The sequence below is a fragment of the Lithobates pipiens genome, unplaced genomic scaffold (assembly GCF_037356315.1).
Source record: "Lithobates pipiens isolate NorthernLeopardFrog02 unplaced genomic scaffold, aLitPip1_a1.2 Scaffold_18, whole genome shotgun sequence".
Classification (NCBI taxonomy): Eukaryota; Metazoa; Chordata; class Amphibia; order Anura; family Ranidae; genus Lithobates; species Lithobates pipiens.
In genome coordinates this window covers 478,933,641-478,961,278 of record NW_027507758.1, presented here as the reverse complement: position 1 = coordinate 478,961,278, position 27,638 = coordinate 478,933,641, and the positions used below count along the sequence as shown (strand labels likewise).

Below are 27,638 nucleotides of genomic sequence, written 5' to 3'. Positions count from 1 at the left end.
GACAAGTCAAAATATCCCTTCTTCTTCATAGGACATTTGTACACCAACGCATAGTTCTGCAGAGCCTTGGGAAGAAAAGTCCAGCATGTTTCATTTTCACCTGCAATATACCAATGAAAGCCGTGGGAACAAGACCTAGCCGCATTTGAAAGAAAAATGACTTTTTTGATGTGTAGTCCTTAGAAACGGAAAGTAAAAATCAGGGGAGAAACTGAAAACTATGCTGGAAATCTAGGAAGTTGTGGAAATAGATGGCCAGCAGACAGGCATCAATCACAACATGAAAGGAGATTTTTGAACCGAGCTTGTCAAAAATAACGATTGTTTTTACTGTGGGTACAATGCTGATGTTATCAAATAAAAGTGGATGCTGTGACTATAAACCTCCTTTAAGGGCTCAATGATCCTTTGAGTCGACGCACGGTGCCACGTGTCTCCTGGACAAAAGCTTTCTAAAGTGCCGAAATAGCTCAGTTGGGAGAGCGTTAGACTGAAGATCTAAAGGTCCCTGGTTCGATCCCGGGTTTTGGCAATTGTTGTATCCTGAACAGGGATAACCCTACCTTTGATTATATGACTTTCCCATGAATTAGGCCAGTGCGTGTTTGATTCTTTCGCTACTCATGTGCCTGTTGCCCTAACAGGGTGGTTGCTTAGTTTCACCTGGAACAAAGTAAAGTATCTTGCTGCCTGTTTTCCTTTCCGGCTAAATGCATAGACATAAAAATGTCACTCGTCATTGTCATTCCTTCACACCAGCACATGGTACCCCAGAATTGTCATCAAGATTAGGCAGAAAAGGCCGAAATAGCTCAGTTGGGAGAGCGTTAGACTGAAGATCTAAAGGTCCCTGGTTCGATCCCGGGTTTCGGCAACTGTACCTGCTCATTTTGGTGTACCGCTTTCTGACAAGAAAAGGAAGACCAAGCAGGAGTTTGAGAAAGTTGTTTAGAGCAGACTAAGGTCTGGGGCTCAGCAGAAACGCAATTGTGCAACATCCCGCAGTTTATGCTTTTCTCAGCCAATGTGCAAGGACAAGTCAAAATATCCCTTCTTCTTCATAGGACATTTGTACACCAACGCATAGTTCTGCAGAGCCTTGGGAAGAAATGTCCAGCATGTTTCATTTTCACCTGCAATATACCAATGAAAGCCGTGGGAACAAGACCTAGCCGCATTTGAAAGAAAAATGACTTTTTTGATGTGTAGTCCTTAGAAACGGAAAGTAAAAATCAGGGGAGAAACTGAAAACTATGCTGGAAATCTAGGAAGTTGTGGAAATAGATGGCCAGCAGACAGGCATCAATCACAACATGAAAGGAGATTTTTGAACCGAGCTTGTCAAAAATAACTATTGTTTTTACTGTGGGTACAATGCTGATGTTATCAAATAAAAGTGGATGTTGTGACTATAAACCTCCGTTAAGGGCTCAATGACCCCTTCGAGTCGACGCACGGTGCCACGTGTCTCCTGGACAAACGTTTTCTAAGGTGCCGAAATAGCTCAGTTGGGAGAGCATTAGACTGAAGATCTAAAGGTCCCTGGTTTGATCCCGGGTTTCGGCAATTGTTGTATCCTGAACACAGATAACCCTACCTTTGATTATATGACTTTCCCATGAATTAGGCCAGTGCGTGTTTGATTCTTTCGCTTCTCATGTGCCTGTTGTCCTAACAGGGTGGTTGCTTAGTTTCACCTGGAACAAAGTAAAGTATCTTGCTGCCTGTTTTCCTTTCCGGCTAAATGCATAGACATAAAAATGTCACTCGTCATTGTCATTCCTTCACACCAGCACATGGTACCCCAGAATTGTCATCAAGGTTAGGCAGAAAAGGCCGAAATAGCTTAGCTGGGAGAGCGTTAGACTGAAGATCTAAAGGTCCCTGGTTCGATCCCGGGTTTCGGCAACTGTACCTGCTCCTTTTGGTGTACCGCTTTCTGACAAGAAAAGGAAGACCAAGCAGGAGTTTGAGAAAGTTGTTTAGAGCAGACTAAGGTCTGGGGCTCAGCAGAAACGCAATTGTGCAACATCCTGCAGTTTATGCTTTTCTCAGCCAATGTGCAAGGACAAGTCAAAATATCCCTTCTTCTTCATAGGACATTTGTACACCAACGCATAGTTCTGCAGAGCCTTGGGAAGAAAAGTCCAGCATGTTTCATTTTCACCTGCAATATACCAATGAAAGCCGTGGGAACAAGACCTAGCCGCATTTGAAAGAAAAATGACTTTTTTGATGTGTAGTCCTTAGAAACGGAAAGTAAAAATCAGGGGAGAAACTGAAAACTATGCTGGAAATCTAGGAAGTTGTGGAAATAGATGGCCAGCAGACAGGCATCAATCACAACATGAAAGGAGATTTTTGAACCGAGCTTGTCAAAAATAACTATTGTTTTTACTGTGGGTACAATGCTGATGTTATCAAATAAAAGTGGATGCTGTGACTATAAACCTCCTTTAAGGGCTCAATGACCCCTTCGAGTCGACGCGCGGTGCCACGTGTCTCCTGGACAAACGCTTTTTAAAGTGCCGAAATAGCTCAGTTGGGAGAGCGTTAGACTGAAGATCTAAAGGTCCCGGGTGCCACGTGTCTCCTGGACAAACGCTTTCTAAAGTGCCGAAATAGCTCAGTTGGGAGAGTGTTAGACTGAAGATCTAAAGGTCCCTGGTTCGATCCCGGGTTTCGGCAATTGTTGTATCCTGAACAGGGATAACCCTACCTTTGATTATATGACTTTCCCATGAATTAGGCCAGTGCGTGTTTGATTCTTTCGCTACTCATGTGCCTGTTGCCCTAACAGGGTGGTTGCATAGTTTCACCTGGAACAAAGTAAAGTATCTTGCTGCCTGTTTTCCTTTCCGGCTAAATGCATAGACATAAAAATGTCACTCGTCATTGTCATTCCTTCACACCAGCACATGGTACCCCAGAATTGTCATCAAGATTAGGCAGAAAAGGCCGAAATAGCTCAGTTGGGAGAGCGTTAGACTGAAGATCTAAAGCTCCCTGGTTCGATCCCGGGTTTCGGCAACTGTACCTGCTCATTTTGGTGTACCGCTTTCTGACAAGAAAAGGAAGACCAAGCAGGAGTTTGAGAAAGTTGTTTAGAGCAGACTAAGGTCTGGGGCTCAGCAGAAACGCAATTGTGCAACATCCCGCAGTTTATGCTTTTCTCAGCCAATGTGCAAGGACAAGTCAAAATATCCCTTCTTCTTCATAGGACATTTGTACACCAACGCATAGTTCTGCAGAGCCTTGGGAAGAAAAGTCCAGCATGTTTCATTTTCACCTGCAATATACCAATGAAAGCCGTGGGAACAAGACCTAGCCGCATTTGAAAGAAAAATGACTTTTTTGATGTGTAGTCCTTAGAAACGGAAAGTAAAAATCATGGGAGAAACTGAAAACTATGCTGGAAATCTAGGAAGTTGTGGAAATAGATGGCCAGCAGACAGGCATCAATCACAACATGAAAGGAGATTTTTGAACCGAGCTTGTCAAAAATAACTATTGTTTTTACTGTGGGTACAATGCTGATGTTATCAAATAAAAGTGGATGCTGTGACTATAAACCTCCTTTAAGGGCTCAATGACCCCTTCGGGTCGACGCACGGTGCCACGTGTCTCCTGGACAAACGCTTTCTAAAGTGCCGAAATAGCTCAGTTGGGAGAGCGTTAGACTGAAGATCTAAAGGTCCCTGGTTCAATCCCGGGTTTCGGCAATTGTTGTATCCTGAACAGGGATAACCCTACCTTTGATTATATGACTTTCCCATGAATTAGGCCAGTGCGTGTTTGATTCTTTCGCTTCTCATGTGCCTGTTGCCCTAACAGGGTGGTTGCTTAGTTTCACCTGGAACAAAGTAAAGTATCTTGCTGCCTGTTTTCCTTTCCGGCTAAATGCATAGACATAAAAATGTCACTCGTCATTGTCATTCCTTCACACCAGCACATGGTACCCCAGAATTGTCATCAAGATTAGGCAGAAAAGGCCGAAATAGCTCAGTTGGGAGAGCGTTAGACTGAAGATCTAAAGGTCCCTGGTTCGATCCCGGGTTTCGGCAACTGTACCTGCTCCTTTTGGTGTACCGCTTTCTGACAAGAAAAGGAAGACCAAGCAGGAGTTTGAGAAAGTTGTTTAGAGCAGACTAAGGTCTGGGGCTCAGCAGAAACGCAATTGTGCAACATCCTGCAGTTTATGCTTTTCTCAGCCAATGTGCAAGGACAAGTCAAAATATCCCTTCTTCTTCATAGGACATTTGTACACCAACGCATAGTTCTGCAGAGCCTTGGGAAGAAAAGTCCAGCATGTTTCATTTTCACCTGCAATATACCAATGAAAGCCGTGGGAACAAGACCTAGCCGCATTTGAAAGAAAAATGACTTTTTTGATGTGCAGTCCTTAGAAACGGAAAGTAAAAATCAGGGGAGAAACTGAAAACTATGCTGGAAATCTAGGAAGTTGTGGAAATAGATGGCCAGCAGACAGGCATCAATCACAACATGAAAGGAGATTTTTGAACCGAGCTTGTCAAAAATAACTATTGTTTTTACTGTGGGTACAATGCTGATGTTATCAAATAAAAGTGGATGCTGTGACTATAAACCTCCTTTAAGGGCTCAATGACCCCTTCGAGTCGACGCACGGTGCCACGTGTCTCCTGGACAAACGCTTTTTAAAGTGCCGAAATAGCTCAGTTGGGAGAGCGTTAGACTGAAGATCTAAAGGTCCCGGGTGCCACGTGTCTCCTGGACAAACGCTTTCTAAAGTGCCGAAATAGCTCAGTTGGGAGAGTGTTAGACTGAAGATCTAAAGGTCCCTGGTTCGATCCCGGGTTTCGGCAATTGTTGTATCCTGAACAGGGATAACCCTACCTTTGATTATATGACTTTCCCATGAATTAGGCCAGTGCGTGTTTGATTCTTTCGCTACTCATGTGCCTGTTGCCCTAACAGGGTGGTTGCTTAGTTTCACCTGGAACAAAGTAAAGTATCTTGCTGCCTGTTTTCCTTTCCGGCTAAATGCATAGACATAAAAATGTCACTCGTCATTGTCATTCCTTCACACCAGCACATGGTACCCCAGAATTGTCATCAAGATTAGGCAGAAAAGGCCGAAATAGCTCAGTTGGGAGAGCGTTAGACTGAAGATCTAAAGGTCCCTGGTTCGATCCCGGGTTTCGGCAACTGTACCTGCTCCTTTTGGTGTACCGCTTTCTGACAAGAAAAGGAAGACCAAGCAGGAGTTTGAGAAAGTTGTTTAGAGCAGACTAAGGTCTGGGGCTCAGCAGAAATGCAATTGTGCAACATCCCGCATTTTATGCTTTTCTCAGCCAATGTGCAAGGACAAGTCAAAATATCCCTTCTTCTTCATAGGACATTTGTACACCAACGCATAGTTCTGCAGAGCCTTGGGAAGAAAAGTCCAGCATGTTTCATTTTCACCTGCAATATACCAATGAAAGCCGTGGGAACAAGACCTAGCCGCATTTGAAAGAAAAATGACTTTTTTGATGTGTAGTCCTTAGAAACGGAAAGTAAAAATCAGGGGAGAAACTGAAAACTATGCTGGAAATCTAGGAAGTTGTGGAAAAAGATGGCCAGCAGACAGGCATCAATCACAACATGAAAGGAGATTTTTGAACCGAGCTTGTCAAAAATAACTATTGTTTTTACTGTGGGTACAATGCTGATGTTATCAAATAAAAGTGGATGCTGTGACTATAAACCTCCTTTAAGGGCTCAATGACCCCTTCGAGTCAACGCACGGTGCCACGTGGCTCCTGGACAAACGCTTTCTAAAGTGCCGAAATAGCTCAGTTGGGAGAGAGTTAGACTGAAGATCTAAAGGTCCCTGGTTCGATTCCCGGGTTTCGGCAATTGTTGTATCCTGAACAGGGATAACCCTACCTTTGATTATATGACTTTCCCATGAATTAGGCCAGAGCGTGTTTGATTCTTTCGCTACTCATGTGCCTGTTGCCCTAACAGGGTGGTTGCTTAGTTTCACCTGGAACAAAGTAAAGTATCTTGCTGCCTGTTTTCCTTTCCGGCTAAATGCATAGACATAAAAATGTCACTCGTCATTGTCATTCCTTCACACCAGCACATGGTACCCCAGAATTGTCATCAAGATTAGGCAGTAAAGGCCGAAATAGCTCAGTTGGGAGAGCGTTAGACTGAAGATCTAAAGGTCCCTGGTTCGATCCCGGGTTTCGGCAACTGTACCTGCTCCTTTTGGTGTACCGCTTTCTGACAAGAAAAGGAAGACCAAGCAGGAGTTTGAGAAAGTTGTTTAGAGCAGACTAAGGTCTGGGGCTCAGCAGAAACGCAATTGTGCAACATCCCGCAGTTTATGCTTTTCTCAGCCAATGTGCAAGGACAAGTCAAAATATCCCTTCTTCTTCATAGGACATTTGTACACCAACGCATAGTTCTGCAGAGCCTTGGGAAGAAAAGTCCAGCATGTTTCATTTTCACCTGCAATATACCAATGAAAGCCGTGGGAACAAGACCTAGCCGCATTTGAAAGAAAAATGACTTTTTTGATGTGTAGTCCTTAGAAACGGAAAGTAAAAATCAGGGGAGAAACTGAAAACTATGCTGGAAATCTAGGAAGTTGTGGAAATAGATGGCCAGCAGACAGGCATCAATCACAACATGAAAGGAGATTTTTGAACCGAGCTTGTCAAAAATAACTTTTGTTTTTACTGTGGGTACAATGCTGATGTTATCAAATAAAAGTGGATGCTGTGACTATAAACCTCCTTTAAGGGCTCAATGACCCCTTCAAGTCGACGCACGGTGCCACGTGTCTCCTGGACAAACGCTTTTTAAAGTGCCGAAATAGCTCAGTTGGGAGAGCGTTAGACTGAAGATCTAAAGGTCCCGGGTGCCACGTGTCTCCTGGACAAACGCTTTCTAAAGTGCCGAAATAGCTCAGTTGGGAGAGCGTTAGACTGAAGATCTAAAGGTCCCTGGTTCGATCCCGGGTTTCGGCAACTGTACCTGCTCATTTTGGTGTACCGCTTTCTGACAAGAAAAGGAAGACCAAGCAGGAGTTTGAGAAAGTTGTTTAGAGCAGACTAAGGTCTGGGGCTCAGCAGAAACGCAATTGTGCAACATCCCGCAGTTTATGCTTTTCTCAGCCAATGTGCAAGGACAAGTCAAAATATCCCTTCTTCTTCATAGGACATTTGTACACCAACGCATAGTTCTGCAGAGCCTTGGGAAGAAAAGTCCAGCATGTTTCATTTTCACCTGCAATATACCAATGAAAGCCGTGGGAACAAGACCTAGCCGCATTTGAAAGAAAAATGACTTTTTTGATGTGTAGTCCTTAGAAACGGAAAGTAAAAATCAGGGGAGAAACTGAAAACTATGCTGGAAATCTAGGAAGTTGTGGAAATAGATGGCCAGCAGACAGGCATCAATCACAACATGAAAGGAGATTTTTGAACCGAGCTTGTCAAAAATAACTATTGTTTTTACTGTGGGTACAATGCTGATGTTATCAAATAAAAGTGGATGTTGTGACTATAAACCTCCGTTAAGGGCTCAATGACCCCTTCGAGTCGACGCACGGTGCCACGTGTCTCCTGGACAAACGCTTTCTAAAGTGCCGAAATGGCTCAGTTGGGAGAGCGTTAGACTGAAGATCTAAAGGTCCCTGGTTCGATCCATGGTTTCGTGCAATTGTTGTATTCTGAACAGGGATAACTCTACCTTTGATTATATGACTTTACCATGAATTAGGCCAGTGCGTGTTTGATTCTTTCGCTTCTCATGTGCCTGTTGCCCTAACAGGGTGGTTGCTTAGTTTCACCTGGAACAAAGTAAAGTATCTTGCTGCCTGTTTTCCTTTCCGGCTAAATGCATAGACATAAAAATGTCACTCGTCATTGTCATTCCTTCACACCAGCACATGGTACCCCAGAATTGTCATCAAGGTTAGCCAGAAAAGGCCGAAATAGCTCAGTTGGGAGAGCGTTAGACTGAAGATCTAAAGGTCCCTGGTTCGATCCCGGGTTTCGGCAACTGTACCTGCTCCTTTTGGTGTACCGCTTTCTGACAAGAAAAGGAAGACCAAGCAGGAGTTTGAGAAAGTTGTTTAGAGCAGACTAAGGTCTGGGGCTCAGCAGAAACGCAATTGTGCAACATCCCGCAGTTTATGCTTTTCTCAGCCAATGTGCAAGGACAAGTCAAAATATCCCTTCTTCTTCATAGGACATTTGTACACCAACGCATAGTTCTGCAGAGCCTTGGGAAGAAAAGTCCAGCATGTTTCATTTTCACCTGCAATATACCAATGAAACCCGTGGGAACAAGACCTAGCCGCATTTGAAAGAAAAATGACTTTTTTGATGTGTAGTCCTTAGAAACGGAAAGTAAAAATCAGGGGAGAAACTGAAAACTATGCTGGAAATCTAGGAAGTTGTGGAAATAGATGGCCAGCAGACAGGCATCAATCACAACATGAAAGGAGATTTTTGAACCGAGCTTGTCAAAAATAACTATTGTTTTTACTGTGGGTACAATGCTGATGTTATCAAATAAAAGTGGATGCTGTGACTATAAACCTCCTTTAAGGGCTCAATGACCCCTTCGAGTCGACGCACGGTGCCACGTGTCTCCTGGACAAACGCTTTTTAAAGTGCCGAAATAGCTCAGTTGGGAGAGCGTTAGACTGAAGATCTAAAGGTCCCTGGTTCGATCCCGGGTTTCGGCAATTGTTGTATCCTGAACAGGGATAACCCTACCTTTGATTATATGACTTTCCCATGAGTTAGGCCAGTGCGTGTTTGATTCTTTCGCTTCTCATGTGCCTGTTGCCCTAACAGGGTGCTTGCTTAGTTTCACCTGGAACAAAGTAAAGTATCTTGCTGCCTGTTTTCCTTTCCGGCTAAATGCATAGACATAAAAATGTCACTCGTCATTGTCATTCCTTCACACCAGCACATGGTACCCCAGAATTTTCATCAAGATTAGGCAGAAAAGGCCGAAATAGCTCAGTTGGGAGAGCGTTAGACTGAAGATCCCAAGGTCCCTGGTTCGATCCCGGGTTTCGGCAACTGTACCTGCTCCTTTTGGTGTACCGCTTTCTGACAAGAAAAGGAAGACCAAGCAGGAGTTTGAGAAAGTTGTTTAGAGCAGACTAAGGTCTGGGGCTCAGCAGAAACGCAATTGTGCAACATCCCGCAGTTTATGCTTTTCTCAGCCAATGTGCAAGGACAAGTCAAAATATCCCTTCTTCTTCATAGGACATTTGTACACCAACGCATAGTTCTGCAGAGCCTTGGGAAGAAAAGTCCAGCATGTTTCATTTTCACCTGCAATATACCAATGAAAGCCGTGGGAACAAGACCTAGCCGCATTTGAAAGAAAAATGACTTTTTTGATGTGTAGTCCTTAGAAACGGAAAGTAAAAATCAGGGGAGAAACTGAAAACTATGCTGGAAATCTAGGAAGTTGTGGAAATAGATGGCCAGCAGACAGGCATCAATCACAACATGAAAGGAGATTTTTGAACCGAGCTTGTCAAAAATAACTATTGTTTTTACTGTGGGTACAATGCTGATGTTATCAAATAAAAGTGGATGCTGTGACTATAAACCTCCTTTAAGGGCTCAATGACCCCTTCGAGTCGACGCACGGTGCCACGTGTCTCCTGGACAAACGCTTTTTAAAGTGCCGAAATAGCTCAGTTGGGAGAGCGTTAGACTGAAGATCTAAAGGTCCCTGGTTCGATCCCGGGTTTCGGCAATTGTTGTATCCTGAACAGGGATAACCCTACCTTTGATTATATGACTTTCCCATGAATTAGGCCAGTGCGTGTTTGATTCTTTCGCTTCTCATGTGCCTGTTGCCCTAACAGGGTGGTTGCTTAGTTTCACCTGGAACAAAGTAAAGTATCTTGCTGCCTGTTTTCCTTTCCGGCTAAATGCATAGACATAAAAATGTCACTCGTCATTGTCATTCCTTCACACCAGCACATGGTACCCCAGAATTGTCATCAAGATTAGGCAGAAAAGGCCGAAATAGCTCAGTTGGGAGAGCGTTAGACTGAAGATCTAAAGGTCCCGGGTTTCGGCAACTGTACATGCTCCTTTTGGTGTACCGCTTTCTGACAAGAAAAGGAAGACCAAGCAGGAGTTTGAGAAAGTTGTTTAGAGCAGACTAAGGTCTGGGGCTCAGCAGAAACGCAATTGTGCAACATCCCGCAGTTTATGCTTTTCTCAGCCAATGTGCAAGGACAAGTCAAAATATCCCTTCTTCTTCATAGGACATTTGTACACCAACGTATAGTTCTGCAGAGCCTTGGGAAGAAAAGTCCAGCATGTTTCATTTTCACCTGCAATATACCAATGAAAGCCGTGGGAACAAGACCTAGCCGCATTTGAAAGAAAAATGACTTTTTTGATGTGTAGTCCTTAGAAACGGAAAGTAAAAATCAGGGGAGAAACTGAAAACTATGCTGGAAATCTAGGAAGTTGTGGAAATAGATGGCCAGCAGACAGGCATCAATCACAACATGAAAGGAGATTTTTGAACCGAGCTTGTCAAAAATAACTATTGTTTTTACTGTGGGTACAATGCTGATGTTATCAAATAAAAGTGGATGCTGTGACTATAAACCTCCTTTAAGGGCTCAATGACCCCTTCGAGTCGACGCACGGTGCCACGTGTCTCCTGGACAAACGCTTTTTAAAGTGCCGAAATAGCTCAGTTGGGAGAGCGTTAGACTGAAGATCTAAAGGTCCCTGGTTCGATCCCGGGTTTCGGCAATTGTTGTATCCTGAACAGGGATAACCCTACCTTTGATTATATGACTTTCCCATGAATTAGGCCAGTGCGTGTTTGATTCTTTCGCTTCTCATGTGCCTGTTGCCCTAACAGGGTGGTTGCTTAGTTTCACCTGGAACAAAGTAAAGTATCTTGCTGCCTGTTTTCCTTTCCGGCTAAATGCATAGACATAAAAATGTCACTCGTCATTGTCATTCCTTCACACCAGCACATGGTACCCCAGAATTGTCATCAAGATTAGGCAGAAAAGGCCGAAATAGCTCAGTTGGGAGAGCGTTAGACTGAAGATCTAAAGGTCCCTGGTTCGATCCCGGGTTTCGGCAACTGTACCTGCTCCTTTTGGTGTACCGCTTTCTGACAAGAAAAGGAAGACCAAGCAGGAGTTTGAGAAAGTTGTTTAGAGCAGACTAAGGTCTGGGGCTCAGCAGAAACGCAATTGTGCAACATCCCGCATTTTATGCTTTTCTCAGCCAATGTGCAAGGACAAGTCAAAATATCCCTTCTTCTTCATAGGACATTTGTACACCAACGCATAGTTCTGCAGAGCCTTGGGAAGAAAAGTCCAGCATGTTTCATTTTCACCTGCAATATACCAATGAAAGCCGTGGGAACAAGACCTAGCCGCATTTGAAAGAAAAATGACTTTTTTGATGTGTAGTCCTTAGAAACGGAAAGTAAAAATCAGGGGAGAAACTGAAAACTATGCTGGAAATCTAGGAAGTTGTGGAAATAGATGGCCAGCAGACAGGCATCAATCACAACATGAAAGGAGATTTTTGAACCGAGCTTGTCAAAAATAACTATTGTTTTTACTGTGGGTACAATGCTGATGTTATCAAATAAAAGTGGATGCTGTGACTATAAACCTCCTTTAAGGGCTCAATGACCCCTTCGAGTCGACGCACGGTGCCACGTGTCTCCTGGACAAACGCTTTTTAAAGTGCCGAAATAGCTCTGTTGGGAGAGCGTTAGACTGAAGATCTAAAGGTTCCTGGTTCGATCCCGGGTTTCGGCAATTGTTGTATCCTGAACAGGGATAACCCTACCTTTGATTATATGACTTTCCCATGAATTAGGCCAGTGCGTGTTTGATTCTTTCGCTTCTCATGTGCCTGTTGTCCTAACAGGGTGGTTGCTTAGTTTCACCTGGAACAAAGTAAAGTATCTTGCTGCCTGTTTTCCTTTCCGGCTAAATGCATAGACATAAAAATGTCACTCGTCATTGTCATTCCTTCACACCAGCACATGGTACCCCAGAATTGTCATCAAGATTAGGCAGAAAAGGCCGAAATAGCTCAGTTGGGAGAGCGTTAGACTGAAGATCTAAAGGTCCCTGGTTCGATCCCGGGTTTCGGCAATTGTTGTATCCTGAACAGGGATAACCCTACCTTTGATTATATGACTTTCCCATGAATTAGGCCAGTGCGTGTTTGATTCTTTCGCTTCTCATGTGCCTGTTGCCCTAACAGAGTGGTTGCTTAGTTTCACCTGGAACAAAGAAAAGTATCTTGCTGCCTGTTTTCCTTTCCGGATAAATGCATAGACATAAAAATGTCACTCGTCATTGTCATTCCTTCACACCAGCACATGGTACCCCAGAATTGTCATCAAGATTAGGCAGAAAAGGCCGAAATAGCTCAGTTGGGAGAGCGTTAGACTGAAGATCTAAAGGTCCCTGGTTCGATCCCGGGTTTCGGCAACTGTACCTGCTCCTTTTGGTGTACCGCTTTCTGACAAGAAAAGGAAGACCAAGCAGGAGTTTGAGAAAGTTGTTTAGAGCAGACTAAGGTCTGGGGCTCAGCAGAAACGCAATTGTGCAACATCCTGCAGTTTATGCTTTTCTCAGCCAATGTGCAAGGACAAGTCAAAATATCCCTTCTTCTTCATAGGACATTTGTACACCAACGCATAGTTCTGCAGAGCCTTGGGAAGAAAAGTCCAGCATGTTTCATTTTCACCTGCAATATACCAATGAAAGCCGTGGGAACAAGACCTAGCCGCATTTGAAAGAAAAATGACTTTTTTGATGTGTAGTCCTTAGAAACGGAAAGTAAAAATCAGGGGAGAAACTGAAAACTATGCTGGAAATCTAGGAAGTTGTGGAAATAGATGTCCAGCAGACAGGCATCAATCACAACATGAAAGGAGATTTTTGAACCAAGCTTGTCAAAAATAACGATTGTTTTTACTGTGGGTACAATGCTGATGTTATCAAATAAAAGTGGATGCTGTGACTATAAACCTCCTTTAAGGGCTCAATGACCCCTTCGAGTCGACGCACGGTGCCACGTGTCTCCTGGACAAATGCTTTCTAAAGTGCCGAAATAGCTCAGTTGGGAGAGCGTTAGACTGAAGATCTAAAGGTCCCTGGTTCGATCCCGGGTTTCGGCAATTGTTGTATCCTGAACAGGGATAACCCTACCTTTGATTATATGACTTTCCCATGAATTAGGCCAGTGCGTGTTTGATTCTTTCGCTTCTCATGTGCCTGTTGTCCTAACAGGGTGGTTGCTTAGTTTCACCTGGAACAAAGTAAAGTATCTTGCTGCCTGTTTTCCTTTCCGGCTAAATGCATAGACATAAAAATGTCACTCGTCATTGTCATTCCTTCACACCAGCACATGGTACCCCAGAATTGTCATCAAGATTAGGCAGAAAAGGCCGAAATAGCTCAGTTGGGAGAGCGTTAGACTGAAGATCTAAAGGTCCCTGGTTCGATCCCGGGTTTCGGCAACTGTACCTGCTCCTTTTGGTGTACCGCTTTCTGACAAGAAAAGGAAGACCAAGCAGGAGTTTGAGAAAGTTGTTTAGAGCAGACTAAGGTCTGGGGCTCAGCAGAAACGCAATTGTGCAACATCCCGCAGTTTATGCTTTTCTCAGCCAATGTGCAAGGACAAGTCAAAATATCCCTTCTTCTTCATAGGACATTTGTACACCAACGCATAGTTCTGCAGAGCCTTGGGAAGAAAAGTCCAGCATGTTTCATTTTTGCTGTGCTCACCTGCAATATACCAATGAAAGCCGTGGGAACAAGACCTAGCCGCATTTGAAAGAAAAATTACTTTTTTGATGTGTAGTCCTTAGAAATGGAAAGTAAAAATCAGGGGAGAAACTGAAAACTATGCTGGAAATCTAGGAAGTTGTGGAAATAGATGGCCAGCAGACAGGCATCAATCACAACATGAAAGGAGATTTTTGAACCGAGCTTGTCAAAAATAACTATTGTTTTTACTGTGGGTACAATGCTGATGTTATCAAATAAAAGTGGATGCTGTGACTATAAACCTCCTTTAAGGGCTCAATGACCCCTTCGAGTCGACGCACGGTGCCACGTGTCTCCTGGACAAACGCTTTTTAAAGTGCCGAAATAGCTCAGTTGGGAGAGCGTTAGACTGAAGATCTAAAGGTCCCTGGTTCGATCCCGGGTTTCGGCAATTGTTGTATCCTGAACAGGGATAACCCTACCTTTGATTATATGACTTTCCCATGAATTAGGCCAGTGCGTGTTTGATTCTTTCGCTTCTCATGTGCCTGTTGCCCTAACAGGGTGGTTGCTTAGTTTCACCTGGAACAAAGTAAAGTATCTTGCTGCCTGTTTTCCTTTCCGGCTAAATGCATAGACATAAAAATGTCACTCGTCATTGTCATTCCTTCACACCAGCACATGGTACCCCAGAATTGTCATCAAGATTAGGCAGAAAAGGCCGAAATAGCTCAGTTGGGAGAGCGTTAGACTGAAGATCTAAAGGTCCCTGGTTCGATCCCGGGTTTCGGCAACTGTACCTGCTCCTTTTGGTGTACCGCTTTCTGACAAGAAAAGGAAGACCAAGCAGGAGTTTGAGAAAGTTGTTTAGAGCAGACTAAGGTCTGGGGCTCAGCAGAAACGCAATTGTGCAACATCCCGCAGTTTATGCTTTTCTCAGCCAATGTGCAAGGACAAGTCAAAATATCCCTTCTTCTTCATAGGACATTTGTACACCAACGCATAGTTCTGCAGAGCCTTGGGAAGAAAAGTCCAGCATGTTTCATTTTCACCTGCAATATACCAATGAAAGCCGTGGGAACAAGACCTAGCCGCATTTGAAAGAAAAATGACTTTTTTGATGTGTAGTCCTTAGAAACGGAAAGTAAAAATCAGGGGAGAAACTGAAAACTATGCTGGAAATCTAGGAAGTTGTGGAAATAGATGGCCAGCAGACAGGCATCAATCACAACATGAAAGGAGATTTTTGAACCGAGCTTGTCAAAAATAACTATTGTTTTTACTGTGGGTACAATGCTGATGTTATCAAATAAAAGTGGATGTTGTGACTATAAACCTCCGTTAAGGGCTCAATGACCCCTTCGAGTCGACGCACGGTGCCACGTGGCTCCTGGACAAACACTTTCTAAAGTGCCGAAATAGCTCAGTTGGGAGAGCGTTAGACTGAAGATCTAAAGGTCCCTGGTTCGATCCCGGGATTCGGCAATTGTTGTATCCTGAACAGGGATAACCCTACCTTTGATTATATGACTTTCCCATGAATTAGGCCAGTGCGTGTTTGATTCTTTCGCTTCTCATGTGCCTGTTGTCCTAACAGGGTGGTTGCTTAGTTTCACCTGGAACAAAGTAAAGTATCTTGCTGCCTGTTTTCCTTTCCGGCTAGACATAAAAATGTCACTCGTCATTGTCATTCCTTCACACCAGCACATGGTACCCCAGAATTGTCATCAAGATTAGGCAGAAAAGGCCGAAATAGCTCAGTTGGGAGAGCGTTAGACTGAAGATCTAAAGGTCCCGGGTTTCGGCAACTGTACATGCTCCTTTTGGTGTACCGCTTTCTGACAAGAAAAGGAAGACCAAGCAGGAGTTTGAGAAAGTTGTTTAGAGCAGACTAAGGTCTGGGGCTCAGCAGAAACGCAATTGTGCAACATCCCGCAGTTTATGCTTTTCTCAGCCAATGTGCAAGGACAAGTCAAAATATCCCTTCTTCTTCATAGGACATTTGTACACCAACGTATAGTTCTGCAGAGCCTTGGGAAGAAAAGTCCAGCATGTTTCATTTTCACCTGCAATATACCAATGAAAGCCGTGGGAACAAGACCTAGCCGCATTTGAAAGAAAAATGACTTTTTTGATGTGTAGTCCTTAGAAACGGAAAGTAAAAATCAGGGGAGAAACTGAAAACTATGCTGGAAATCTAGGAAGTTGTGGAAATAGATGGCCAGCAGACAGGCATCAATCACAACATGAAAGGAGATTTTTGAACCGAGCTTGTCAAAAATAACTATTGTTTTTACTGTGGGTACAATGCTGATGTTATCAAATAAAAGTGGATGCTGTGACTATAAACCTCCTTTAAGGGCTCAATGACCCCTTCGAGTCGACGCACGGTGCCACGTGTCTCCTGGACAAACGCTTTTTAAAGTGCCGAAATAGCTCAGTTGGGAGAGCGTTAGACTGAAGATCTAAAGGTCCCTGGTTCGATCCCGGGTTTCGGCAATTGTTGTATCCTGAACAGGGATAACCCTACCTTTGATTATATGACTTTCCCATGAATTAGGCCAGTGCGTGTTTGATTCTTTCGCTTCTCATGTGCCTGTTGCCCTAACAGGGTGGTTGCTTAGTTTCACCTGGAACAAAGTAAAGTATCTTGCTGCCTGTTTTCCTTTCCGGCTAAATGCATAGACATAAAAATGTCACTCGTCATTGTCATTCCTTCACACCAGCACATGGTACCCCAGAATTGTCATCAAGATTAGGCAGAAAAGGCCGAAATAGCTCAGTTGGGAGAGCGTTAGACTGAAGATCTAAAGGTCCCTGGTTCGATCCCGGGTTTCGGCAACTGTACCTGCTCCTTTTGGTGTACCGCTTTCTGACAAGAAAAGGAAGACCAAGCAGGAGTTTGAGAAAGTTGTTTAGAGCAGACTAAGGTCTGGGGCTCAGCAGAAACGCAATTGTGCAACATCCCGCATTTTATGCTTTTCTCAGCCAATGTGCAAGGACAAGTCAAAATATCCCTTCTTCTTCATAGGACATTTGTACACCAACGCATAGTTCTGCAGAGCCTTGGGAAGAAAAGTCCAGCATGTTTCATTTTCACCTGCAATATACCAATGAAAGCCGTGGGAACAAGACCTAGCCGCATTTGAAAGAAAAATGACTTTTTTGATGTGTAGTCCTTAGAAACGGAAAGTAAAAATCAGGGGAGAAACTGAAAACTATGCTGGAAATCTAGGAAGTTGTGGAAATAGATGGCCAGCAGACAGGCATCAATCACAACATGAAAGGAGATTTTTGAACCGAGCTTGTCAAAAATAACTATTGTTTTTACTGTGGGTACAATGCTGATGTTATCAAATAAAAGTGGATGCTGTGACTATAAACCTCCTTTAAGGGCTCAATGACCCCTTCGAGTCGACGCAAGGTGCCACGTGTCTCCTGGACAAACGCTTTTTAAAGTGCCGAAATAGCTCAGTTGGGAGAGCGTTAGACTGAAGATCTAAAGGTCCCTGGTTCGATCCCGGGTTTCAGCAATTGTTGTATCCTGAACAGGGATAACCCTACCTTTGATTATATGACTTTCCCATGAATTAGGCCAGTGCGTGTTTGATTCTTTCGCTTCTCATGTGCCTGTTGCCCTAACAGGGTGGTTGCTTAGTTTCACCTGGAACAAAGTAAAGTATCTTGCTGCCTGTTTTCCTTTCCGGCTAAATGCATAGACATAAAAATGTCACTCGTCATTGTCATTCCTTCACACCAGCACATGGTACCCCAGAATTGTCATCAAGATTAGGCAGAAAAGGCCGAAATAGCTCAGTTGGGAGAGCGTTAGACTGAAGATCTAAAGGTCCCTGGTTCGATCCTGGGTTTCGGCAACTGTACCTGCTCCTTTTGGTGTACCGCTTTCTGACAAGAAAAGGAAGACCAAGCAGGAGTTTGAGAAAGTTGTTTAGAGCAGACTAAGGTCTGGGGCTCAGCAGAAACGCAATTGTGCAACATCCCGCAGTTTATGCTTTTCTCAGCCAATGTGCAAGGACAAGTCAAAATATCCCTTCTTCTTCATAGGACATTTGTACACCAACGCATAGTTCTGCAGAGCCTTGGGAAGAAAAGTCCAGCATGTTTCATTTTCACCTGCAATATACCAATGAAAGCCGTGGGAACAAGACCTAGCCGCATTTGAAAGAAAAATGACTTTTTTGATGTGTAGTCCTTAGAAACGGAAAGTAAAAATCAGGGGAGAAACTGAAAACTATGCTGGAAATCTAGGAAGTTGTGGAAATAGATGGCCAGCAGACAGGCATCAATCACAACATGAAAGGAGATTTTTGAACCGAGCTTGTCAAAAATAACTATTGTTTTTACTGTGGGTACAATGCTGATGTTATCAAATAAAAGTGGATGCTGTGACTATAAACCTCCTTTAAGGGCTCAATGACCCCTTCGAGTCGACGCACGGTGCCACGTGTCTCCTGGACAAACGCTTTTTAAAGTGCCGAAATAGCTCAGTTGGGAGAGCGTTAGACTGAAGATCTAAAGGTCCCTGGTTCGATCCCGGGTTTCGGCAATTGTTGTATCCTGAACAGGGATAACCCTACCTTTGATTATATGACTTTCCCATGAATTAGGCCAGTGCGTGTTTGATTCTTTCGCTTCTCATGTGCCTGTTGCCCTAACAGGGTGGTTGCTTAGTTTCACCTGGAACAAAGTAAAGTATCTTGCTGCCTGTTTTCCTTTCCGGCTAAATGCATAGACATAAAAATGTCACTCGTCATTGTCATTCCTTCACACCAGCACATGGTACCCCAGAATTGTCATCAAGATTAGGCAGAAAAGGCTGAAATAGCTCAGTTGGGAGAGCGTTAGACTGAAGATCTAAAGGTCCCTGGTTCGATCCCGGGTTTCGGCAACTGTACCTGCTCCTTTTGGTGTACCGCTTTCTGACAAGAAAAGGAAGACCAAGCAGGAGTTTGAGAAAGTTGTTTAGAGCAGACTAAGGTCTGGGGCTCAGCAGAAACGCAATTGTGCAACATCCCACAGTTTATGCTTTTCTCAGCCAATGTGCAAGGACAAGTCAAAATATCCCTTCTTCTTCATAGGACATTTGTACACCAACGCATAGTTCTGCAGAGCCTTGGGAAGAAAAGTCCAGCATGTTTCATTTTCACCTGCAATATACCAATGAAAGCCGTGGGAACAAGACCTAGCCGCATTTGAAAGAAAAATGACTTTTTTGATGTGTAGTCCTTAGAAACGGAAAGTAAAAATCAGGGGAGAAACTGAAAACTATGCTGGAAATCTAGGAAGTTGTGGAAATAGATGGCCAGCAGACAGGCATCAATCACAACATGAAAGGAGATTTTTGAACCGAGCTTGTCAAAAATAACTATTGTTTTTACTGTGGGTACAATGCTGATGTTATCAAATAAAAGTGGATGCTGTGACTTTAAACCTCCTTTAAGGGCTCAATGACCCCTTCGAGTCGACGCACGGTGCCACGTGGCTCCTGGACAAACGCTTTCTAAAGTGCCGAAATAGCTCAGTTGGGAGAGCGTTAGACTGAAGATCTAAAGGTTCCTGGTTCGATCCCGGGTTTCGGCAATTGTTGTATCCTGAACAGGGATAACCCTACCTTTGATTATATGACTTTCCCATGAATTAGGCCAGTGCGTGTTTGATTCTTTCGCTTCTCATGTGCCTGTTGTCCTAACAGGGTGGTTGCTTAGTTTCACCTGGAACAAAGTAAAGTATCTTGCTGCCTGTTTTCCTTTCCGGCTAAATGCATAGACATAAAAATGTCACTCGTCATTGTCATTCCTTCACACCAGCACATGGTACCCCAGAATTGTCATCAAGATTAGGCAGAAAAGGCCGAAATAGCTCAGTTGGGAGAGCGTTAGACTGAAGATCTAAAGGTCCCTGGTTCGATCCCGGGTTTCGGCAACTGTACCTGCTCCTTTTGGTGTACCGCTTTCTGACAAGAAAAGGAAGACCAAGCAGGAGTTTGAGAAAGTTGTTTAGAGCAGACTAAGGTCTGGGGCTCAGCAGAAACGCAATTGTGCAACATCCTGCAGTTTATGCTTTTCTCAGCCAATGTGCAAGGACAAGTCAAAATATCCCTTCTTCTTCATAGGACATTTGTACACCAACGCATAGTTCTGCAGAGCCTTGGGAAGAAAAGTCCAGCATGTTTCATTTTCACCTGCAATATACCAATGAAAGCCGTGGGAACAAGACCTAGCCGCATTTGAAAGAAAAATGACTTTTTTGATGTGTAGTCCTTAGAAACGGAAAGTAAAAATCAGGGGAGAAACTGAAAACTATGCTGGAAATCTAGGAAGTTGTGGAAATAGATGTCCAGCAGACAGGCATCAATCACAACATGAAAGGAGATTTTTGAACCAAGCTTGTCAAAAATAACGATTGTTTTTACTGTGGGTACAATGCTGATGTTATCAAATAAAAGTGGATGCTGTGACTATAAACCTCCTTTAAGGGCTCAATGACCCCTTCGAGTCGACGCACGGTGCCACGTGTCTCCTGGACAAATGCTTTCTAAAGTGCCGAAATAGCTCAGTTGGGAGAGCGTTAGACTGAAGATCTAAAGGTCCCTGGTTCGATCCCGGGTTTCGGCAATTGTTGTATCCTGAACAGGGATAACCCTACCTTTGATTATATGACTTTCCCATGAATTAGGCCAGTGCGTGTTTGATTCTTTCGCTTCTCATGTGCCTGTTGTCCTAACAGGGTGGTTGCTTAGTTTCACCTGGAACAAAGTAAAGTATCTTGCTGCCTGTTTTCCTTTCCGGCTAAATGCATAGACATAAAAATGTCACTCGTCATTGTCATTCCTTCACACCAGCACATGGTACCCCAGAATTGTCATCAAGATTAGGCAGAAAAGGCCGAAATAGCTCAGTTGGGAGAGCGTTAGACTGAAGATCTAAAGGTCCCTGGTTCGATCCCGGGTTTCGGCAACTGTACCTGCTCCTTTTGGTGTACCGCTTTCTGACAAGAAAAGGAAGACCAAGCAGGAGTTTGAGAAAGTTGTTTAGAGCAGACTAAGGTCTGGGGCTCAGCAGAAACGCAATTGTGCAACATCCCGCAGTTTATGCTTTTCTCAGCCAATGTGCAAGGACAAGTCAAAATATCCCTTCTTCTTCATAGGACATTTGTACACCAACGCATAGTTCTGCAGAGCCTTGGGAAGAAAAGTCCAGCATGTTTCATTTTTGCTGTGCTCACCTGCAATATACCAATGAAAGCCGTGGGAACAAGACCTAGCCGCATTTGAAAGAAAAATTACTTTTTTGATGTGTAGTCCTTAGAAATGGAAAGTAAAAATCAGGGGAGAAACTGAAAACTATGCTGGAAATCTAGGAAGTTGTGGAAATAGATGGCCAGCAGACAGGCATCAATCACAACATGAAAGGAGATTTTTGAACCGAGCTTGTCAAAAATAACTATTGTTTTTACTGTGGGTACAATGCTGATGTTATCAAATAAAAGTGGATGCTGTGACTATAAACCTCCTTTAAGGGCTCAATGACCCCTTCGAGTCGACGCACGGTGCCACGTGTCTCCTGGACAAACGCTTTTTAAAGTGCCGAAATAGCTCAGTTGGGAGAGCGTTAGACTGAAGATCTAAAGGTCCCTGGTTCGATCCCGGGTTTCGGCAATTGTTGTATCCTGAATAGGGATAACCCTACCTTTGATTATATGACTTTCCCATGAATTAGGCCAGTGCGTGTTTGATTCTTTCGCTTCTCATGTGCCTGTTGCCCTAACAGGGTGGTTGCTTAGTTTCACCTGGAACAAAGTAAAGTATCTTGCTGCCTGTTTTCCTTTCCGGCTAAATGCATAGACATAAAAATGTCACTCGTCATTGTCATTCCTTCACACCAGCACATGGTACCCCAGAATTGTCATCAAGATTAGGCAGAAAAGGCCGAAATAGCTCAGTTGGGAGAGCGTTAGACTGAAGATCTAAAGGTCCCTGGTTCGATCCCGGGTTTCGGCAACTGTACCTGCTCCTTTTGGTGTACCGCTTTCTGACAAGAAAAGGAAGACCAAGCAGGAGTTTGAGAAAGTTGTTTAGAGCAGACTAAGGTCTGGGGCTCAGCAGAAACGCAATTGTGCAACATCCCGCATTTTATGCTTTTCTCAGCCAATGTGCAAGGACAAGTCAAAATATCCCTTCTTCTTCATAGGACATTTGTACACCAACGCATAGTTCTGCAGAGCCTTGGGAAGAAAAGTCCAGCATGTTTCATTTTCACCTGCAATATACCAATGAAAGCCGTGGGAACAAGACCTAGCCGCATTTGAAAGAAAAATGACTTTTTTGATGTGTAGTCCTTAGAAACGGAAAGTAAAAATCAGGGGAGAAACTGAAAACTATGCTGGAAATCTAGGAAGTTGTGGAAATAGATGGCCAGCAGACAGGCATCAATCACAACATGAAAGGAGATTTTTGAACCGAGCTTGTCAAAAATAACTATTGTTTTTACTGTGGGTACAATGCTGATGTTATCAAATAAAAGTGGATGCTGTGACTATAAACCTCCTTTAAGGGCTCAATGACCCCTTCGAGTCGACGCACGGTGCCACGTGTCTCCTGGACAAAAGCTTTTTAAAGTGCCGAAATAGCTCCGTTGGGAGAGCATTAGACTGAAGATCTAAAGGTCCCTGGTTCGATCCTGGGTTTCGGCAATTGTTGTATCCTGAACAGGGATAACCCTACCTTTGATTATATGACTTTCCCATGAATTAGGCCAGTGCGTGTTTGATTCTTTCGCTTCTCATGTGCCTGTTGCCCTAACAGGGTGGTTGCTTAGTTTCACCTGGAACAAAGTAAAGTATCTTGCTGCCTGTTTTCCTTTCCGGCTAAATGCATAGATATAAAAATGTCACTCGTCATTGTCATTCCTTCACACCAGCACATGGTACCCCAGAATTGTCATCAAGATTAGGCAGAAAAGGCCGAAATAGCTCAGTTGGGAGAGCGTTAGACTGAAGATCTAAAGGTCCCTGGTTCGATCCCGGGTTTCGGCAACTGTACCTGCTCCTTTTGGTGTACCGCTTTCTGACAAGAAAAGGAAGACCAAGCAGGAGTTTGAGAAAGTTGTTTAGAGCAGACTAAGGTCTGGGGCTCAGCAGAAACGCAATTGTGCAACATCCCACAGTTTATGCTTTTCTCAGCCAATGTGCAAGGACAAGTCAAAATATCCCTTCTTCTTCATAGGACATTTGTACACCAACGCATAGTTCTGCAGAGCCTTGGGAAGAAAAGTCCAGCATGTTTCATTTTCACCTGCAATATACCAATGAAAGCCGTGGGAACAAGACCTAGCCGCATTTGAAAGAAAAATGACTTTTTTGATGTGTAGTCCATAGAAACGGAAAGTAAAAATCAGGGGAGAAACTGAAAACTATGCTGGAAATCTAGGAAGTTGTGGAAATAGATGGCCAGCAGACAGGCATCAATCACAACATGAAAGGAGATTTTTGAACCGAGCTTGTCAAAAATAACTATTGTTTTTACTGTGGGTACAATGCTGATGTTATCAAATAAAAGTGGATGCTGTGACTTTAAACCTCCTTTAAGGGCTCAATGACCCCTTCGAGTCGACGCACGGTGCCACGTGGCTCCTGGACAAACGCTTTCTAAAGTGCCGAAATAGCTCAGTTGGGAGAGCGTTAGACTGAAGATCTAAAGGTTCCTGGTTCGATCCCGGGTTTCGGCAATTGTTGTATCCTGAACAGGGATAACCCTACCTTTGATTATATGACTTTCCCATGAATTAGGCCAGTGCGTGTTTGATTCTTTCGCTTCTCATGTGCCTGTTGTCCTAACAGGGTGGTTGCTTAGTTTCACCTGGAACAAAGTAAAGTATCTTGCTGCCTGTTTTCCTTTCCGGCTAGACATAAAAATGTCACTCGTCATTGTCATTCCTTCACACCAGCACATGGTACCCCAGAATTGTCATCAAGATTAGGCAGAAAAGGCCGAAATAGCTCAGTTGGGAGAGCGTTAGACTGAAGATCTAAAGGTCCCGGGTTTCGGCAACTGTACATGCTCCTTTTGGTGTACCGCTTTCTGACAAGAAAAGGAAGACCAAGCAGGAGTTTGAGAAAGTTGTTTAGAGCAGACTAAGGTCTGGGGCTCAGCAGAAACGCAATTGTGCAACATCCCGCAGTTTATGCTTTTCTCAGCCAATGTGCAAGGACAAGTCAAAATATCCCTTCTTCTTCATAGGACATTTGTACACCAACGTATAGTTCTGCAGAGCCTTGGGAAGAAAAGTCCAGCATGTTTCATTTTCACCTGCAATATACCAATGAAAGCCGTGGGAACAAGACCTAGCCGCATTTGAAAGAAAAATGACTTTTTTGATGTGTAGTCCTTAGAAACGGAAAGTAAAAATCAGGGGAGAAACTGAAAACTATGCTGGAAATCTAGGAAGTTGTGGAAATAGATGGCCAGCAGACAGGCATCAATCACAACATGAAAGGAGATTTTTGAACCGAGCTTGTCAAAAATAACTATTGTTTTTACTGTGGGTACAATGCTGATGTTATCAAATAAAAGTGGATGCTGTGACTATAAACCTCCTTTAAGGGCTCAATGACCCCTTCGAGTCGACGCACGGTGCCACGTGTCTCCTGGACAAACGCTTTTTAAAGTGCCGAAATAGCTCAGTTGGGAGAGCGTTAGACTGAAGATCTAAAGGTCCCTGGTTCGATCCCGGGTTTCGGCAATTGTTGTATCCTGAACAGGGATAACCCTACCTTTGATTATATGACTTTCCCATGAATTAGGCCAGTGCGTGTTTGATTCTTTCGCTTCTCATGTGCCTGTTGCCCTAACAGGGTGGTTGCTTAGTTTCACCTGGAACAAAGTAAAGTATCTTGCTGCCTGTTTTCCTTTCCGGCTAAATGCATAGACATAAAAATGTCACTCGTCATTGTCATTCCTTCACACCAGCACATGGTACCCCAGAATTGTCATCAAGATTAGGCAGAAAAGGCCGAAATAGCTCAGTTGGGAGAGCGTTAGACTGAAGATCTAAAGGTCCCTGGTTCGATCCCGGGTTTCGGCAACTGTACCTGCTCCTTTTGGTGTACCGCTTTCTGACAAGAAAAGGAAGACCAAGCAGGAGTTTGAGAAAGTTGTTTAGAGCAGACTAAGGTCTGGGGCTCAGCAGAAACGCAATTGTGCAACATCCCGCATTTTATGCTTTTCTCAGCCAATGTGCAAGGACAAGTCAAAATATCCCTTCTTCTTCATAGGACATTTGTACACCAACGCATAGTTCTGCAGAGCCTTGGGAAGAAAAGTCCAGCATGTTTCATTTTCACCTGCAATATACCAATGAAAGCCGTGGGAACAAGACCTAGCCGCATTTGAAAGAAAAATGACTTTTTTGATGTGTAGTCCTTAGAAACGGAAAGTAAAAATCAGGGGAGAAACTGAAAACTATGCTGGAAATCTAGGAAGTTGTGGAAATAGATGGCCAGCAGACAGGCATCAATCACAACATGAAAGGAGATTTTTGAACCGAGCTTGTCAAAAATAACTATTGTTTTTACTGTGGGTACAATGCTGATGTTATCAAATAAAAGTGGATGCTGTGACTATAAACCTCCTTTAAGGGCTCAATGACCCCTTCGAGTCGACGCACGGTGCCACGTGTCTCCTGGACAAACGCTTTTTAAAGTGCCGAAATAGCTCAGTTGGGAGAGCGTTAGACTGAAGATCTAAAGGTCCCTGGTTCGATCCCGGGTTTCAGCAATTGTTGTATCCTGAACAGGGATAACCCTACCTTTGATTATATGACTTTCCCATGAATTAGGCCAGTGCGTGTTTGATTCTTTCGCTTCTCATGTGCCTGTTGCCCTAACAGGGTGGTTGCTTAGTTTCACCTGGAACAAAGTAAAGTATCTTGCTGCCTGTTTTCCTTTCTGGCTAAATGCATAGACATAAAAATGTCACTCGTCATTGTCATTCCTTCACACCAGCACATGGTACCCCAGAATTGTCATCAAGATTAGGCAGAAAAGGCCGAAATAGCTCAGTTGGGAGAGCGTTAGACTGAAGATCTAAAGGTCCCTGGTTCGATCCCGGGTTTCGGCAACTGTACCTGCTCCTTTTGGTGTACCGCTTTCTGACAAGAAAAGGAAGACCAAGCAGGAGTTTGAGAAAGTTGTTTAGAGCAGACTAAGGTCTGGGGCTCAGCAGAAACGCAATTGTGCAACATCCCGCAGTTTATGCTTTTCTCAGCCAATGTGCAAGGACAAGTCAAAATATCCCTTCTTCTTCATAGGACATTTGTACACCAACGCATAGTTCTGCAGAGCCTTGGGAAGAAAAGTCCAGCATGTTTCATTTTCACCTGCAATATACCAATGAAAGCCGTGGGAACAAGACCTAGCCGCATTTGAAAGAAAAATGACTTTTTTGATGTGTAGTCCTTAGAAACGGAAAGTAAAAATGAGGGGAGAAACTGAAAACTATGCTGGAAATCTAGGAAGTTGTGGAAATAGATGGCCAGCAGACAGGCATCAATCACAACATGAAAGGAGATTTTTGAACCGAGCTTGTCAAAAATAACTATTGTTTTTACTGTGGGTACAATGCTGATGTTATCAAATAAAAGTGGATGCTGTGACTATAAACCTCCTTTAAGGGCTCAATGACCCCTTCGAGTCGACGCACGGTGCCACGTGTCTCCTGGACAAACACTTTTTAAAGTGCCGAAATAGCTCAGTTGGGAGAGCGTTAGACTGAAGATCTAAAGGTCCCTGGTTCGATCCTGGGTTTCGGCAATTGTTGTATCCTGAACAGGGATAACCCTACCTTTGATTATATGACTTTCCCATGAATTAGGCCAGTGCGTGTTTGATTCTTTCGCTTCTCATGTGCCTGTTGCCCTAACAGGGTGGTTGCTTAGTTTCACCTGGAACAAAGTAAAGTATCTTGCTGCCTGTTTTCCTTTCCGGCTAAATGCATAGACATAAAAATGTCACTCGTCATTGTCATTCCTTCACACCAGCACATGGTACCCCAGAATTGTCATCAAGATTAGGCAGAAAAGGCCGAAATAGCTCAGTTGGGAGAGCGTTAGACTGAAGATCTAAAGGTCCCTGGTTCGATCCCGGGTTTCGGCAACTGTACCTGCTCCTTTTGGTGTACCGCTTTCTGACAAGAAAAGGAAGACCAAGCAGGAGTTTGAGAAAGTTGTTTAGAGCAGACTAAGGTCTGGGGCTCAGCAGAAACGCAATTGTGCAACATCCCGCAGTTTATGCTTTTCTCAGCCAATGTGCAAGGACAAGTCAAAATATCCCTTCTTCTTCATAGGACATTTGTACACCAACGCATAGTTCTGCAGAGCCTTGGGAAGAAAAGTCCAGCATGTTTCATTTTCACCTGCAATATACCAATGAAAGCCGTGGGAACAAGACCTAGCCGCATTTGAAAGAAAAATGACTTTTTTGATGTGTAGTCCTTAGAAACGGAAAGTAAAAATCAGGGGAGAAACTGAAAACTATGCTGGAAATCTAGGAAGTTGTGGAAATAGATGGCCAGCAGACAGGCATCAATCACAACATGAAAGGAGATTTTTGAACCGAGCTTGTCAAAAATAACTATTGTTTTTACTGTGGGTACAATGCTGATGTTATCAAATAAAAGTGGATGCTGTGACTATAAACCTCCTTTAAGGGCTCAATGACCCCTTCGAGTCGACGCACGGTGCCACGTGTCTCCTGGACAAAAGCTTTTTAAAGTGCCGAAATAGCTCAGTTGGGAGAGCATTAGACTGAAGATCTAAAGGTCCCTGGTTCGATCCTG

At 43.7% G+C, this 27,638-nt stretch overlaps 29 non-coding genes across 29 annotated transcripts; all 29 read left to right on the top strand.

Annotated features, from left to right (window-relative positions):
• The first annotated feature begins 801 nt into the window (after positions 1 to 801).
• On the top strand, positions 802 to 874 carry TRNAF-GAA (transfer RNA phenylalanine (anticodon GAA)). The gene has a single exon. It is a non-coding gene; the product is annotated as a tRNA-Phe (tRNA).
• A 3,117-nt stretch (positions 875 to 3,991) lies between these two features.
• On the top strand, positions 3,992 to 4,064 carry TRNAF-GAA (transfer RNA phenylalanine (anticodon GAA)). Its single transcript has one exon. It is a non-coding gene; the product is annotated as a tRNA-Phe (tRNA).
• A 1,049-nt stretch (positions 4,065 to 5,113) lies between these two features.
• TRNAF-GAA (transfer RNA phenylalanine (anticodon GAA)) lies at positions 5,114 to 5,186 on the top strand. Its single transcript has one exon. It is a non-coding gene; the product is annotated as a tRNA-Phe (tRNA).
• A 962-nt stretch (positions 5,187 to 6,148) lies between these two features.
• TRNAF-GAA (transfer RNA phenylalanine (anticodon GAA)) lies at positions 6,149 to 6,221 on the top strand. Its single transcript has one exon. It is a non-coding gene; the product is annotated as a tRNA-Phe (tRNA).
• A 707-nt stretch (positions 6,222 to 6,928) lies between these two features.
• Positions 6,929 to 7,001, top strand: TRNAF-GAA (transfer RNA phenylalanine (anticodon GAA)). The gene has a single exon. It is a non-coding gene; the product is annotated as a tRNA-Phe (tRNA).
• A 962-nt stretch (positions 7,002 to 7,963) lies between these two features.
• TRNAF-GAA (transfer RNA phenylalanine (anticodon GAA)) lies at positions 7,964 to 8,036 on the top strand. The gene has a single exon. It is a non-coding gene; the product is annotated as a tRNA-Phe (tRNA).
• A 619-nt stretch (positions 8,037 to 8,655) lies between these two features.
• On the top strand, positions 8,656 to 8,728 carry TRNAF-GAA (transfer RNA phenylalanine (anticodon GAA)). Its single transcript has one exon. It is a non-coding gene; the product is annotated as a tRNA-Phe (tRNA).
• Positions 8,729 to 9,689: 961 nt separating this feature from the next.
• Positions 9,690 to 9,762, top strand: TRNAF-GAA (transfer RNA phenylalanine (anticodon GAA)). Its single transcript has one exon. It is a non-coding gene; the product is annotated as a tRNA-Phe (tRNA).
• A 949-nt stretch (positions 9,763 to 10,711) lies between these two features.
• On the top strand, positions 10,712 to 10,784 carry TRNAF-GAA (transfer RNA phenylalanine (anticodon GAA)). The gene has a single exon. It is a non-coding gene; the product is annotated as a tRNA-Phe (tRNA).
• Positions 10,785 to 11,053: 269 nt separating this feature from the next.
• Positions 11,054 to 11,126, top strand: TRNAF-GAA (transfer RNA phenylalanine (anticodon GAA)). Its single transcript has one exon. It is a non-coding gene; the product is annotated as a tRNA-Phe (tRNA).
• A 961-nt stretch (positions 11,127 to 12,087) lies between these two features.
• Positions 12,088 to 12,160, top strand: TRNAF-GAA (transfer RNA phenylalanine (anticodon GAA)). Its single transcript has one exon. It is a non-coding gene; the product is annotated as a tRNA-Phe (tRNA).
• A 269-nt stretch (positions 12,161 to 12,429) lies between these two features.
• TRNAF-GAA (transfer RNA phenylalanine (anticodon GAA)) lies at positions 12,430 to 12,502 on the top strand. Its single transcript has one exon. It is a non-coding gene; the product is annotated as a tRNA-Phe (tRNA).
• Positions 12,503 to 13,121: 619 nt separating this feature from the next.
• TRNAF-GAA (transfer RNA phenylalanine (anticodon GAA)) lies at positions 13,122 to 13,194 on the top strand. Its single transcript has one exon. It is a non-coding gene; the product is annotated as a tRNA-Phe (tRNA).
• Positions 13,195 to 13,463: 269 nt separating this feature from the next.
• TRNAF-GAA (transfer RNA phenylalanine (anticodon GAA)) lies at positions 13,464 to 13,536 on the top strand. The gene has a single exon. It is a non-coding gene; the product is annotated as a tRNA-Phe (tRNA).
• Positions 13,537 to 14,164: 628 nt separating this feature from the next.
• On the top strand, positions 14,165 to 14,237 carry TRNAF-GAA (transfer RNA phenylalanine (anticodon GAA)). The gene has a single exon. It is a non-coding gene; the product is annotated as a tRNA-Phe (tRNA).
• A 269-nt stretch (positions 14,238 to 14,506) lies between these two features.
• On the top strand, positions 14,507 to 14,579 carry TRNAF-GAA (transfer RNA phenylalanine (anticodon GAA)). Its single transcript has one exon. It is a non-coding gene; the product is annotated as a tRNA-Phe (tRNA).
• Positions 14,580 to 16,212: 1,633 nt separating this feature from the next.
• Positions 16,213 to 16,285, top strand: TRNAF-GAA (transfer RNA phenylalanine (anticodon GAA)). The gene has a single exon. It is a non-coding gene; the product is annotated as a tRNA-Phe (tRNA).
• Positions 16,286 to 16,554: 269 nt separating this feature from the next.
• TRNAF-GAA (transfer RNA phenylalanine (anticodon GAA)) lies at positions 16,555 to 16,627 on the top strand. Its single transcript has one exon. It is a non-coding gene; the product is annotated as a tRNA-Phe (tRNA).
• A 1,653-nt stretch (positions 16,628 to 18,280) lies between these two features.
• On the top strand, positions 18,281 to 18,353 carry TRNAF-GAA (transfer RNA phenylalanine (anticodon GAA)). Its single transcript has one exon. It is a non-coding gene; the product is annotated as a tRNA-Phe (tRNA).
• Positions 18,354 to 19,656: 1,303 nt separating this feature from the next.
• TRNAF-GAA (transfer RNA phenylalanine (anticodon GAA)) lies at positions 19,657 to 19,729 on the top strand. The gene has a single exon. It is a non-coding gene; the product is annotated as a tRNA-Phe (tRNA).
• A 619-nt stretch (positions 19,730 to 20,348) lies between these two features.
• TRNAF-GAA (transfer RNA phenylalanine (anticodon GAA)) lies at positions 20,349 to 20,421 on the top strand. Its single transcript has one exon. It is a non-coding gene; the product is annotated as a tRNA-Phe (tRNA).
• Positions 20,422 to 20,690: 269 nt separating this feature from the next.
• TRNAF-GAA (transfer RNA phenylalanine (anticodon GAA)) lies at positions 20,691 to 20,763 on the top strand. The gene has a single exon. It is a non-coding gene; the product is annotated as a tRNA-Phe (tRNA).
• A 628-nt stretch (positions 20,764 to 21,391) lies between these two features.
• TRNAF-GAA (transfer RNA phenylalanine (anticodon GAA)) lies at positions 21,392 to 21,464 on the top strand. Its single transcript has one exon. It is a non-coding gene; the product is annotated as a tRNA-Phe (tRNA).
• A 269-nt stretch (positions 21,465 to 21,733) lies between these two features.
• Positions 21,734 to 21,806, top strand: TRNAF-GAA (transfer RNA phenylalanine (anticodon GAA)). The gene has a single exon. It is a non-coding gene; the product is annotated as a tRNA-Phe (tRNA).
• Positions 21,807 to 22,767: 961 nt separating this feature from the next.
• TRNAF-GAA (transfer RNA phenylalanine (anticodon GAA)) lies at positions 22,768 to 22,840 on the top strand. Its single transcript has one exon. It is a non-coding gene; the product is annotated as a tRNA-Phe (tRNA).
• A 1,633-nt stretch (positions 22,841 to 24,473) lies between these two features.
• On the top strand, positions 24,474 to 24,546 carry TRNAF-GAA (transfer RNA phenylalanine (anticodon GAA)). Its single transcript has one exon. It is a non-coding gene; the product is annotated as a tRNA-Phe (tRNA).
• A 269-nt stretch (positions 24,547 to 24,815) lies between these two features.
• On the top strand, positions 24,816 to 24,888 carry TRNAF-GAA (transfer RNA phenylalanine (anticodon GAA)). The gene has a single exon. It is a non-coding gene; the product is annotated as a tRNA-Phe (tRNA).
• Positions 24,889 to 25,849: 961 nt separating this feature from the next.
• Positions 25,850 to 25,922, top strand: TRNAF-GAA (transfer RNA phenylalanine (anticodon GAA)). The gene has a single exon. It is a non-coding gene; the product is annotated as a tRNA-Phe (tRNA).
• A 961-nt stretch (positions 25,923 to 26,883) lies between these two features.
• Positions 26,884 to 26,956, top strand: TRNAF-GAA (transfer RNA phenylalanine (anticodon GAA)). Its single transcript has one exon. It is a non-coding gene; the product is annotated as a tRNA-Phe (tRNA).
• Positions 26,957 to 27,638: the final 682 nt, after the last annotated feature.